We start from the raw sequence: 14,222 nt of genomic DNA on the forward strand, positions 1-14,222 counted from the left end.
TTTTTAACACCCCTGAGTAAGTCTCTGCTTCTTTTTTTATTAATTAATTAATTTATTTGTATGCTTATTTATTTATTTATTTATTTATTTCAGAAGGCACATGCACATCACTCATTGGATTTATTCCTAGACATAAACTATTTTTTAATTGAACAACTTTATTCTAAAAAAAAGATAAATGTACAGATTTTAAAAGCATTTTTTGCGTAGCAGTATATGAATACATTTTTGTCAGTACTTGATTTTTTTAAAGGTTTGATAGTATGCCTTGAAATCTTAATAGTTACAATGAGCACAAAGTACATGTAAATCAAGATGTAACCTGGAAATAGTCAAAGTTGTCTTGTTGTGTAAAGATTAAACATAATAGTTTCACATTTTATTTTTCTTTTTTTCTTTTTCTGGCCTTTGTTTGGCTTGAACTTCATATAGTCTGGAAGTTGTTTCTGAGGTGTCCAGAGTTTTCTGGGGTTAGTATCCAATTATCAGTGACTGTATATTATATCTGTTCTTTTGTGACTAGGTTACCTCACTTAGGATGATATTCTCTAGATGAATCTATTTTCTCTAGAATTTCATAAAGTCATTTTTTCTGATAGCTGAGTAGTAATCCATTGTGTAAATATACCACAATTTTTGTATCCATTCATCTACTGAAGGACATTTGGTTCTTTCCAGCTTCTGGCTATTATAAATTGGGTTGCTATGAACATTGTGGTACACGTGTGTTTTTTGTATGTTGGAGTGTCTCTGGGGTACATGCTCAGAAGTGGAATAGCTGGATCTTCAGGTAGTACAATGTCCAATTTTATTAGGAACTGCCATACTGATTTCCATTGGTTGTACCAGTTTCCAATCCCACAAATATTTGAGAAATGTTCCTCTTTCTCTGCATCCTTGCAGGCATCTGTTATCATCAGAATTTTTGATCTTAAATATTCTGATTGGTGTTAGGAGGAATCTCAAGTTTGTTTTGATTTGCAATTCCCTGATGTCGAGCACTTCCTTAGATGCTTCTCAGCCATTCCATATTCCTCAATTGAGAACTTTTTGTTTAGCACTGTACCCAATTTCTTAATAGGGTTGTTTCTCTGGTGTCTAACTTTTTGAGACCTTCATATAACTTAGATATTAGGCCCCTATCAGATGTGGGGTTGATAAAGAACTTTTCCCAATCTGTTGACTGCCTTACAAAAACTTTGAAATCTCATTAAGTTCCATTTGTCAGTATTTGAGCTTAGAGCAGTAGCCACTGGTGTTCTGTTTGGGAAATTTTCTCCTGTGCCTATGTTTTCTAAGGTTTTCCCTACTTTCTCTTCAAATTGTTTCAATGTACCTGGTTTAATGTGGAGATCTTTGTTCCATTTGCACACGAGCTTTTTACAAGAAGATAAGAAAGGGTTTATTTTCATTCTTCTGCATGCTGTGTGCCTGTTGAACCAACACCATTTGTTGAATAGGCTGTCCTTTTTCCATTGAGGGTTTACAGCTCCTTTGCCATAATAAAGTAACCATATATGTGAGGGATCATTTCTGGATCTTCTATACTATTTCATTGATCCACGTGCCTATGTCTGTACCAGTACCATCTAGTTTTTAGCACAATTGCCTTATAATATAGCTTGACGCCAGGGATGGTGATTCCCGCAGGTGTTTCTGGTTGTTGAGGATGGATTTTGCTATTCTAGGTTTTGTTAATCCAGATGAAGTTGCACAATGCTCTTTCCAACTATATGAAGAAATGGGTAATAATATTGATGGTGATTGCATTGAATCTGTAGATTGCTTTTGGTAAGATGGCCATTTTTACAATGTTGATCCTTCCAATTCATGAGCATGGGAGATCTTTCCATTGTCTGAGATCTTCCTCGATTTCCTTCTTTAGAGATTTGAAGTTCTTGTCATACAGGTCCTTCACTTGCTTAGTTAGAGTCACACCAAGGTATTTCATATGGTTTGTGGTTAATGTGAAGGGTAACATTTTCTAATTTCTTTCTCTGCATGTTTATCCTTTGAGTAGAAGAAGGCTACTGATTTTTTTTGAGTTAATTTTATATCCAGTCACTGTGCTGAACTGGTTTATAAGCTTTAGAAGTTCTCTGGTGGAATTTTTGGAGTCACATTTGTACACTATCAGGTTAGCTACAAACAGTGATATTTTTACTTCCTTTCCAATTTGTACCCCTTTGATTTCCTTTTGCTTCCTAATTGCTCTAGCCAGGATTTCCATTACTATGTTGAATAGGTAGGGGAAGAGTGGGTAGCATTCTCGAGTCCCTGATTTTAGTGCGATTGCTTCAAGTTTCTCACTGTTAAGTGTGATGTTGGCTATTGGTTTGCTGTATATTGCTCTTATTATGTTTAGGTATAGGCCTTGAATTCCTGTTTTTTTCAAGACTTTTAACATGAAGAGGTGTTTGATTTTTAAAAATGCTTTCTCAGCATCTAGTGAGATGACCATGTGATTTTTTTCTTTGAGTTTGTTTATATGGTGTATTATGTTGATAGATTTATGTACATTAAAGCATCCCTGAATTCCAGGGATGAAGCCTACTTGATCATGATGAATGAAAGTTTTACTGTGTTCTTGGATTCAGTTTGCAAGTATTTTGTTGACTATATTTGCATCAATGTTCATAAGTGAGATTGGTCTGAAGTTCTCTTTCCTTGTAGGGTCTTTGTGTTGTTTAGGAACAAGGCTTACTGTTGCTTTGGAAAGTGAGTTAGGTAGTTTTCCATCTGACTCTTTTTTGTGAAATACTTTGGGGAGTATTGATTTTCGGTCATCAGTAAATATCAGATGGAATTCTCCACTGAACCTGTTTGGACCTGGGCTTTTTTTGGTTGGGAGGCTTTTGATGAGTGCTTCTGTTTCTTTAGGAGTTATGGGATTATTCAGATGGTTTACCTTGTTCTGGTTTAACTTTAGTATCTGGTATCTGTCTAGGAATTCATCTATTTCCTCCAGAGTTTCCAGCTTTGTTGAGTATCGGCCTTTGTAGTAGGATCTGATGATTTTGTGAATTTCCTCACTTTCAGTCATTATTTCTTCACTTTCCTTTCTGAATTTTTTTTTAATTTGAATACTCTCTCTTTGCCTGCTAGTTAGTCTGGCTAGGGGTTTATCAATCTTGTTAATTTTCTCGAAGAACAAGCTCTTGGTTTTGTTGATTTTTGAATGGTTCTCTTTGATTCTATTTGGCCTATTTCTGCTGTAAGTTTAATTATTTATTGATGTCTACTTCTCTTGGGTGAATCTGCTTCCTTTTGTTCTGGAGTTTTTTTTTTTTTTTTCTGTGCTGTCAAATTACTCGTGTATGTTCTCCTGAGTTTCTTTTTGATAGCACTCAGAACTATGAGTTTTTCTCTCAGTACTGCTTTCATTGCATCCCATTGGTTTGGGTAATTTGTGTTTTCATTTTCATTGAATTCTAGAAAATCATTAATTTCTTACTTTATTTCTTCTTTGACCCAGCTCTCGTTTAATAGAGCATTGTTTAGTTTCCATGTGCATATAAGCTTTTTGTTGTCTTTGTTGTTATTAAAGACCAACCTTAGACCATGTTGATCTGAAAGAATTCATATGAGTATTTCAATATTCATATATCTATTGAAGCTTATTTTGTGACCAATTATGTGGTCAGTTTTCAAGAAGGTGCCTTGAGGTGCTGAGAAGGTGTATTCTTTTGTTTTAGGATGACATGTTCTATACATATCTATTAATTCCAGTTGGTTCATAACCTCTGCTAGTTTTACTGTGCCCTTGTTTAGTTTCTGTTTCCATGATCTATACATTGGTGAGAGTGGGGTATTAAGGTCTCCCACTATTACTGTGTGGGGCACAATGTATTTTTTGAGCTTTAGTAGGGTTTCTTCTACGAATATGTGTGCTTTCGTATTTAGAGCATATATATTAAGGATTGAGTGTTCCTCCTGACAAATTCCCACTATAATGAGTAAAAAGTGTCCTTCCTTATCTTTTTCGATAACTTTTGGTTGAAAATCTACTTTATTCGATATTAGAACGGCCACTCCAGTTTGCTTATTGGGAAATTTGTTTGGAAGTTTTTTTCCCAACCTTTTACTGTGAGATAGTGTCTGTCTTTGCCTCTGAGATGAGTTTCCTGTATGCAGCAAAATGCTGGGTTTTGTTTATGTATCCAGTTTGATAGCATATTTCTTTTTATTGGGGAATTGAGTTCATTTATGTTAACAGATTTTAAAGAATAGTAATTGCTGTATCCTGCTATTTTTGCTTTTGGGAGTAGAATTGTGCCAGTGTGTCTTTCTACTTTTGGTTTTCTTGCTTAGGAGTTTTCTTGTTTTTACTAGGATGTTGTTCCCCTCATTGTATTGGGTTTTCCACCTATAATTCGTTGTAGTGCTGGGTTTGCTTTCAGATATTATGTAAATCTAGTTTTTCTTGGAATATCTTAGTCTCTCCATCTATGGTGATTGAGAGTTTTGCTCGGTATAGCAGCTTGGGCTGACACTTGTGATCTCTTAGGGTCTGCCTGATGTTTGCCAAGGATCTTCTAGGTTTCATAGTCTCTGGTGACAAATTGGTTCAATTCTGATTGATCTGCCTTTATATGTTACATGACCTTTTTCCCCTACTGCTTTTAGTATTCTTTCTTTGCTTTCAGCACTTGGTGTTTTGAGTATAATGTGTCAGGAGAAAATTTTTTTTATATGATCCAACCCATTTGGAGTTCTGTAGGCTTCTTTTATGCTCATGGCCTTCTCATTCTTAAGGGTAGGGAAGTTTTCTTCTACAATTCTGTTGAAGATATTTACTGTGCCACCTAGTTGGTATTCTTGCCCTCTTCTATTTTTATTATCCTTAGGTTTAGTCTTCTCATTGTGTCCTGGATCTTCTGGACATTTTGGGTTAGGAGCTTTTTGGTTTTTGCATCTTCTCTGACTGCTTTGTCTAGGTTTTCAATGTTGTCTTCGGCCCCTGAGATTCTCTCTTCCATCTCTTGTAGTCTGTTGGAAATGTTTTCATCTATGACTCCTGATTGCATTTTAGATTTTCTACCCCCAGCGTTTTCTCTTTTAGTGTTTTCTTTATTGTGTCCATTTCTGTTTTAACTTCTTTCTTCCATTCCTTCTTCTCTTTGGTTCTGTTTTCCTCTAGTTCTTTGAGTTCTTTGAGTGTTTTTCTTGTTTTTTCTTTAAAGGCTTCTAATTCTTTATGTGTTTCCTCCCATTCTTATTTAAGTATATCTATCATCATCTTGAGGTATGATTTTGGGTCTGAGTCTTCTTTTTCTGGATTGTTTGGCATTCTGCTGTTTGCTGTGATGGGGGAGCTGGGTTCTGCTGTTGCCGGGTTGTCTTGGTTTCCCTGAGGTACCTTCTTTCACTTTCCTCTTGCCATCTTGTTTTCTGTGTTTATGTGGTCTTGTTATCAGTGATTGGTTCTCGCCTCTCTCTTGTACCTGGCCTGTGTCCCTTGATCTTCATGTGTGCCTGGTGGCAAATGACCTGAGCACCTGTTCTGCACTCAAAGCCTGCCGGGTGAAAACAGACAGCCCAGTGCAGGGTTCCGGGTTTCCTGAACCAAGCAGGGGGGTTCACTTTCCACGTGCTTGGCATAGATATCTCTGCTCCCCAACTACTTGGAATGCCTTCTCTCCAGGCTGCTTTCTTTGCATTCCATAGGTTTGGGTATGTTGTATTTTCATTTTCATTAAACTCTGGAAAATCCTTTAATTCCTTGTTTATTTCTTCTTTGACCATACTCTCGTTAAATAGAGCATTATTTAGTTTCCATGTGTATATGGGCTTTTTGTTGTCTTTGTTTTTAATTAAAAAGAAGTCTTAGACCATTGTGAACTAATAGGATGCATGGGAGTGTTTTAATCTTCTTATGTCTATTGAGGCTTTATCTGTGAGAGATTATGTGGTCAATTTTGTTTAAGGTGCCCTGAGATGCTGAGAAGAAGGTTTTTTTTTTGTTTTAAGATGGAATGTTCTGTAGATGTCTATTAATGTCAATTGTCTCACAGCCTCCTCTAGTTTCACTGTGTCTTTGTTCAGTTTTTGTTTCCATGATCTATTGATTGATGAGAGTGGAGTTTTGAGGTCTCCCACTATTATTGTGTGGAGTGCAATGCATTTTTTGACCATTAGAAGCTTTTTTAAAAATGTCTATGGGTGTTCTTGTGTTTGGAACATATATCTTAATGATTGAGACTTCCTCCTGACAAATATTCCCTGTAGTGATTGAAAAGTGTCCTTCCTTAACTTTTTTGATACTGTTTGGTTGCAAATCTACTTTATTGGATATTAGAATTCCACTCCAGCTTGCTTTTTGGGGCCCTTCGCTTGGAAGGTTTTTTTTCTCAACCATTTACTCTGAGATAGTGTCTGTCTTTGTCTCTGAGATGAGTTCTCTGTATGCAGCAAATTGCTGAAACCTGTTTATGTATCTAGTCTGATAGCCTATGTCTTTTAAGTGGGGAATTGAGTCCATTATTTTAACATATATTTCCTCCCGTTCTTGTTTAAAGATCTCTATCATCTTGTTGAGGTATGATTTTTGGGTCTGAGTCTTTTTTTTCTGAAATATTTGGCATTCTGCTGTTTGTTGAGATGGGGTAGCTGAGTTCTGGTGTTGCCAGGTTGTCTTGGTTTCCCTGGGGTATGTTCTTTCACTTTTGTCTTGCCATCTTGTTGTCTGTGATTGGTTCTTGTCTCTCCTGTATACCTTGCCTGTGTCCCATGATCTCTGATGTTCCCCGTGGCAGATGGCCTGAGTGTTTGGTTTTCATGCACTGCCCCTCTGGGTAGAAACTCAGTTCCTATGGCAGAGTTTCTGTTCCCCTGAACCAATCAGAGTGGATGGTTTCTGTGTGTTCAGGCCAGACCTCTTTGTGCCGCTTCTACTAGCAGCGCAGTCTCACCAGGCCTTTGTTTCTAGATCTCCGCTGTTTCAGGTGGCAGTTCGATTTAGGCTTATTATGAATAGTGCATTTGATCCTGCCTGGTAGAGTGAGACCTAATAAAGCTTCATCTGTGTTATATTAGCTTATTAACAATTTCCAAGTTAGAAATCTCTCATTGTTTCTAAAAGTGTCCCTTATCATGGAATTTTACCATTTTTTCAAGTGTTTAAACAGATAAACTTGTATTTTTTTCTTCTAGTTGCTTATAATCTTACATCTCCAAAATTATTATTGGGTAACTTTGGGCCAAAACATACTCTGGCTTATAATAATCAGCAAATGTCCAGTGAATTTGTGAGAAACAATTATAATCAATATATAATAGATATTCACTGTGTGGCCGTTCTCAGAAGTTATTCAACGTTATTTACAAATTTATGTGATAGTCAAGTGTGTTGTTGTATGTCTTTAATTTAAGCACCCAAGATACTGAGGAATGTTCTCTCTAAATTCAAGGTCATCCTGGTCTACATGTGAATTGTGAGCCAGCCAGGGCTATATAAAGAGTTCCTGTCTCAAAGAAACAAGCAAGTTAATAATGTTATCTTGGGTGTTTTGGTGCTAAACAGATTTCTAACCTGATCTGTAAATGAAATGTACAGAAAAATTATGTCATGGATGCATTCATTTTGATTCACATTAACATGCTGTTGTTGTTGATTTATATGTCCATACTAAAATGTGAGATTTAATGATGCTTAATATTTGTAGAAGTCATTGGAAGTAAAGGTAAGCAACAATCAACTTTCTAGATGTGAAGAATCATAAAAAGGACCAAATCTCTTGTCACAGAGTAATGTAAATATTTTTATTAAAAATGATTGTAGTCTCCTCTAGCTGACATAATAATAGAGCAATAGCAATAAGATTGAATTTTTATGAAAGGTTTATTTTTTATAAATACAAATATCCTATATGCTATATCTAATCAAATTGCTAGATTCACATGTTACAAGGTCCTAAGTGGCGTCTATAATAAATCAGACCCACCCACATATACCTATATTAAGTTATCCATGCAAAGATTTTTCAGAGTCCCTATACCTGGATGGCATGTGTGATTACATCTTCTCAGGCCCATTTGATGAAGCAATTGTTTTGAATACTTATTGCTTATTATGGTCACATACTTGAGACTAGAATACATCATTTATCTAACAGCCCCATTTCTATTTATTACTCAAATAAAAAGGTTACTCACCATTGTTGGTTTTGAGAATCTGGCTGTTTTCTCCAAGTGTGTTGTCAGTCACGATTTTGGCTTAAGGCTGAACATAAATAGGTACCATTTGTATCAGATATAGAATGCTAGAAAAGCAGCATAGATTTTATATTTTCTTGGGACTAGTCAGATTAGAGATGTAGATAACTTTTTTTTTTTTACTTGTCACTATTTGACAGATAATTATAAAAAAGAATGTTGCCTGGATGCAAAATTTTATACAGAATATTTTGGTACTGCATAAATATGTTGAGTCTGTCTTTGAATGAGCATGAGGAAAATCCACTATTGTTTGTTGACTAATTTCTCCCCTGTCATGTTAATCATGTAAGCCTTAAAGAGTACAATATTTCTTCATAATGGCACTCATATAAAATTTTTATTAACCTACTTTAAATAGTTAACTGTACTACCACTTGTTGATTTCTGTGTGTGGATACCTCAAAAGTTTGTTAAGGAACTCAGGCATGAGCCATGCACATTCCCAGAGCATCTCTAGAATTTATTCTTTTGTTCATAAATATTCTCTGTATTTACATTTCAGAAGTGATTCCCTTTCTCCACAATGCCATCCACTTCCCCCTAAAATTGCCTCAATGAAAATCATCCCTCTCCCAAACACCCTCTCCCACTTCAGCACCTTGGCATTCCCCTACTAATGAAAACATGCCTTCTCTGGACCAAAAGTTTCTCCTCTCATTGATACTAGAGAATGCTATCTTCTGCTGCATATGCACCTGGAGCCATGGGTTTCTCAATGTGAAGTCATTGGTTGGTGCTTTAGTCTCTGAGAACTGGGGTGGGTTTGGTTTGTTGATAATTTTGTTCTTCCCATGGGATTGCAGACCATGTCAGCTCCTTCAGTTCTTTCTCTAGCCCCTTTAATTGGGTCCCGTGTTCAGTCTGATGGTTAGCTGCAAGCGTCCTCCTCATCAGTCTAGCTCTTGGAGGAGCCTCTGAGGAGGCATCCCTATCAGCTTCTTGCCAGTAACCAATAATTGTTATCAGCAATAATGTGTGGGTTTTGTTGCTGCATATGGGACGAATCCCCAGGTAAGGCCGTTTCTTGATGATCTTTTCTCCAATCCCTGCTCCTCTGTTGGTCCCATTATTTTCTCCCATGAGTGTTTTGTTCCCCCTACTAAGAAAAACTGAGGCAACCACATTCAGACCTTCCTTCTCTTTGAGCTTCATAATTATCTGCTTATCAGTCAGTACATACAATGAGTGTTCTTTTGTGACTGGGTTACCTGAATCACGATGATAGCTTCAAGTTCCACCTGTTTGCTTAAGAATTTTATGAATCATAGTTTTTAATATCTGAGTAGTTCTCCATTGTGTAAATGTACCATAATTTCTGTATCCACTCCTCTGTTGATCCAGCTTCTGGCTATTATAAATAAGGCGGCAATGAACTTGGTGGAAAATATACTTGTTAGATGTTGCAGCTTCTTTAGTTATATACCCAGGAGTGGAATAGCTCGGTCTTTGAGAAATACTATGTTTAATTATTCTGAGGAATCACAAAATTGATTTCAGTACTGGTTGTACTAGCTGACAACCCTACCAACAGTGGAGGAGTGTTCCTATTTCACCACATTTTCACCAGCATCTGCTGTCAACTGAGTTTTTGATCTCAGCCATTCTGACTTGTGTAAGTTGCAATCTCAGGGTTGTTTTACTTTTCATTTACCTGTTGACTACAGATGCTGAGCATTTCTTTAGATGCTTCTTAGCCATATACTATTTTTCAATTGAGAATTCTACGTTTAGCTCGGTAACCTGTTTTTAATAGTATTATTTGAATCTCTAGATTCTAACTTCATAACTTCTTCATATATATTGGATACTTCTATCTGATGTAGGATTGGTAAATTGTTTTCTGATTATATTGGTTGCTGTTTTGCCTTTTGATAGTGTCCTTTGCCTTACAGCAGGTTTGCTATTTAATAAGGTCCCATTTGTTGATTCTTTTTTTATTAGATTCTATTATTAGATATTCTCTGTATTTACATTTGAAATGTTATCTCCCAACCCCACCCAATTCACTTTTCTCCACAAAGTTATACTAGCTCTTAATCACCCTCTCCACCTGGGTGCCTCGGCATTCCCCTACATTGGGAAAATGTGCAAAAATGTAGCAGAAGATAAAAATGCCTGGCATTTGTTGATTCTTGATCTTAAAGCATAAGGCATTGATGTTCTGTTAAGGAAAAGGTTTCCTGTGACTATGTGTACTAAGCTATTTCCCAGTTTCTCTTCCATAAGTTTCAATGTATTTAGTTTTATGTGATGGTCTTTGATCCACTTGGACTTGAGATTTGTAAAGAAGATAAGAAATGATCAATTAGAATTCTTCCGCATGCTGGCAGCAAGGTGAACCAGCACCATTTGTTAAAGAAGCTGTCCTTTTTTCCATTGAATGTTTTAGCTCCTTTGTCAAAGGTCAAGTAACCATAGGTTTATGGGATTATTTCTATGTCTTCATTCTATTTCACTGATTTACCTGCCTGTCTCTGTACCAATACTATGCAGTTAGTAAAAGTTTCAAGACATATACTTTGATGTTGGCTACTATTTTGCTATATATTGCTTTTACTATGTTTAATTGTAGGCCTTGAATTTTGATCTTTAAAAGACTTTCAACATGAAGAGTTTTGAATTTTGTCAAATGCATTCTCAGAATCTAAAGAGATATTCATGTGTTTTTTTTTTCTTTGAGTTTATTTATATAGTGGATTATGTTGATAGATTTTCATATATTGCACTATCCTTGCATCCCTGGAATAAAGCCTACTTGATCATGGTGAATGATCCTTTTGATGTGCTCTTAGATTCAATTTGCAAGAAATTATTCAGTATTTTTGTATCAATGTTAATGACAGAAATGGTCAGAAGTTCCTTTTCTTTGTAGCGACTTTATGTGGTTTAGGAATAAGCATAATTTTAGCTTCAAAGAATGATTTGGGTAGTTTCCCTCTTTTTCTCTTTTGAGAAATAGTTTAGAAAGCATTTGTAATCACTCTTCTATGAAGGTCTGATATAATTCTGCACTAATCACATTTGTTTTGGGCATTTTTTGGTTGGCAGGATTTTGATACCTACTTCTATTTCTTTAGAGTTTATGGGGATGTTTAGATGGTTTATCTGATCTTTTTATTTCTGATTTTTGTTAATTTTAATACTCCCTGTTTGCCCTCTAGTTACTCTGGCTAAGATTTTATCAATCTTGTTGATTTTCTCAAAGAACCAGCTCTTGATTTTTTTTTTTTTTTTTTTTTTTTGATTCTTTGTATAGTTCTTTTTGTTTCTATTTGGTTGATTTCACCTCTGAGTTTGCTTATTTCCTGCTGTCTACTTCTCTTAGGTGTATCTGACCCTTTTTTGTTCTAGAGAGTTCAGGTGTGCTGCCAATCTGCTAGTGTATGCTCTCTCCAGTTTCTTTTTGGAGGCACTAAGAGCTATTAGTTTTCCACTTAGCACTGCTTTCGTTGAATCACATAAGTTTGGGTATGTTGTGCCTTCATGTTTAAATTCTAAAAAGTATTTGTTTGTTTCTTTCTTCTTTTACCAAGCTATAGTTCAATAGAGCATTGTTTAGCTTCTATGTGTATGTGGGCCTTTTGTTATTTTTGTTGTTATTGAAGACCAGCCTTAGTTCATGATGGTCTGATAGGCTATATGTGATTATTTCAATGTTCTTGTATCTGTTGAGGCCTGTTTTGTGACTGATTATATATAGTTAATTTTGAAGAATGTTCCGTGAGGTGCTGAGAGGAATGTATATACATTTTTTTTATTTTAGAATAAAATATTCTATAGATGTCTGTTCAAGACTTTTGTTAGTTTCACTGTGCCTCTGGTCATTTTATACTTTAATAATCTGTCTATTGGTGACAGTGTGGTGTTGAAGCCTCCCACTATTATTGTGTGCTGTAAAATATATGCTTTGCACTTGGGTACATCTTATTTTATGAACGTGGTTGCCCTTGTATTTGGAGCATAGATATTCAGGATTGAGAGTTCATCTTGATAGAGTTTTACATTGATTAGTAAAATGTTTCCTTCCTTATCTTTTTTGATGAGGTTTTGTGGAAAATCTATTTTATTCGTTAGTAGTATGGTTCCAGCTTGTTTCTTGGAAACATTATCTTGGAAAGCTTTTTTTCCAAACTTTTATTCTGAGGTACTGCCTGACTTTGTTACAAAGATGAGTTTCCTGTATGCAGCAAAATGCTGGGTCCTCTTTACATATTCAGTCTGATAGTATATGTTCTTTTTATTGGGGGAATTGTGTTCATTGATGATAAGAGATATTAAAGAATAATGATTATTGTTCCCTGTTGTTTTTGGTTTTAGAGGTAGAATTATGTTTGTGTGTCTTTCTTATTTTGGTTTTGTTGCAAGAGGATTATACTCTTTTTTATTTTTTCTTTTTCTAGGATGTAGTTTCTCTTCTTGTGTTGGAGTTTTCCATCTTTTATCCTTTGTAGGGCTGAATTTGTGAACAGATATTGTGTAAATTTGGACTCATCCTGGAATATCATGGTTTCTCCATCTACAGTATCTGAGCGTTTTGTTAGATATAGTAATCTGGTCTGGCATTTGTTTTCTCTTGGGTTCTGTATGACATCTATCCAGGATCTTCTAGCTCTCATAGTTTCTGTTGAGAAGACTGGTGTAATTATGATAGCTCTGTCTTTATATGTTACTTGTCCTTTTTCCCTTACTGCTCTTAATATACTTTCTTTGTTTTGACCATTTGGTGTTTTGACTATTATGTTTATGGAGAAATTTCTTTTCTTGTCCAATATATTTGGAGTTCTGCAGACCTCTTGCATGTTCTTGGTTATCTCTTTCACTAAGTTAAGGAAGTTTTGTTCTATAATTTTGTTATTTACTGGGCCTTATTTGGGAGTTTTTGCTCTCTTATTATCCTTAGGTTTGGTCTCCTCATTATACCCTGGATATCCTGGATGCTTTTTAATTTTTACATTTTCTGATTGTTGTGTCAATGTTTTATATATTATCTTTTGCCCCTGAAGTTCTCACTTCTATCTCTTTAATTCTGTTGGTGATGTTTGTGTCTATGACTCCTGACCTATTCCTAGGTATTCTATCTCCAGTGTTGTCTGTCTCCCTTTGTGTTTTCTTTATTGTTTCTATTTTTAGATCCTGGATGGTTTTGTTCAATTCCTTCATCTCTTTGCTTGTGTTTTCCTATGTTTCTCTAAAGGCTTGTACTTGTTTATCTGTGTTCTTTCTTATTTTTTTCAGGAAGTTATTCATATCCTTCTCAAGGTTCTCTATCATCATCATGAGGCATGCTTTTAAGTCTAAATCCCATTTTTCTGGTGCGTTGGGATATACACTACATGCTCTGTGGTGAGAGGTAGTTTCTGACTTTGCCAGGTTGTCTTGGTTTCTGTTGCTTAGGCTCATGTGCTTGCCTACTGCCATCTACTTATCTTTGATATTTGTTGATCTTGTTGTCTCTAAATGGAGCTTGTCACTTTTGCATGTCTATGGGCCATAAACTCAGGAGGTAGATTGCTAATGTGTGTTCAGTTCTTTATGGGCAGGCTGTAAGTTCACATGGAGATGGGCTGGCTCTAGCTTTGTGTGCAGATGGAGGCCTGTAGGGTACAGACCCAAGTGGTACTATGGTAACACTTCCATGAGAGTTCCTGAAGGTCTGTCTTCATATAGGCAGTGAAGAGAGAGTGTGGGATCACCTCTGGGCTCAGGAGGGAGAGCACTTCTTTGTCTATTCTGGGTGCTTAGCTCTCTGTGGGCAGTCTTGATGGCTATGTTCTGACTCTCTAGAACTTATATACATTTATAGTTAACCTTCCTTACTGCAAATGTCTCATCTGTGGATTGAGACACAATGTATTAAAAATATTCAGGAAGAATTACTTCTGTGTTTAATATGTAGATACTTTATTTTTTATCATTTACTTGAATGAAGTATAAAAGATATTTGAATATCATTTACACTGTGTTTTGTTTTATATTCAATGTTGAAGTGTTATATAAACTAAAGA

Source organism: Micromys minutus (genome assembly GCF_963924665.1).
Source record: "Micromys minutus genome assembly, chromosome: 24".
Taxonomy (NCBI): domain Eukaryota; kingdom Metazoa; phylum Chordata; class Mammalia; order Rodentia; family Muridae; genus Micromys; species Micromys minutus.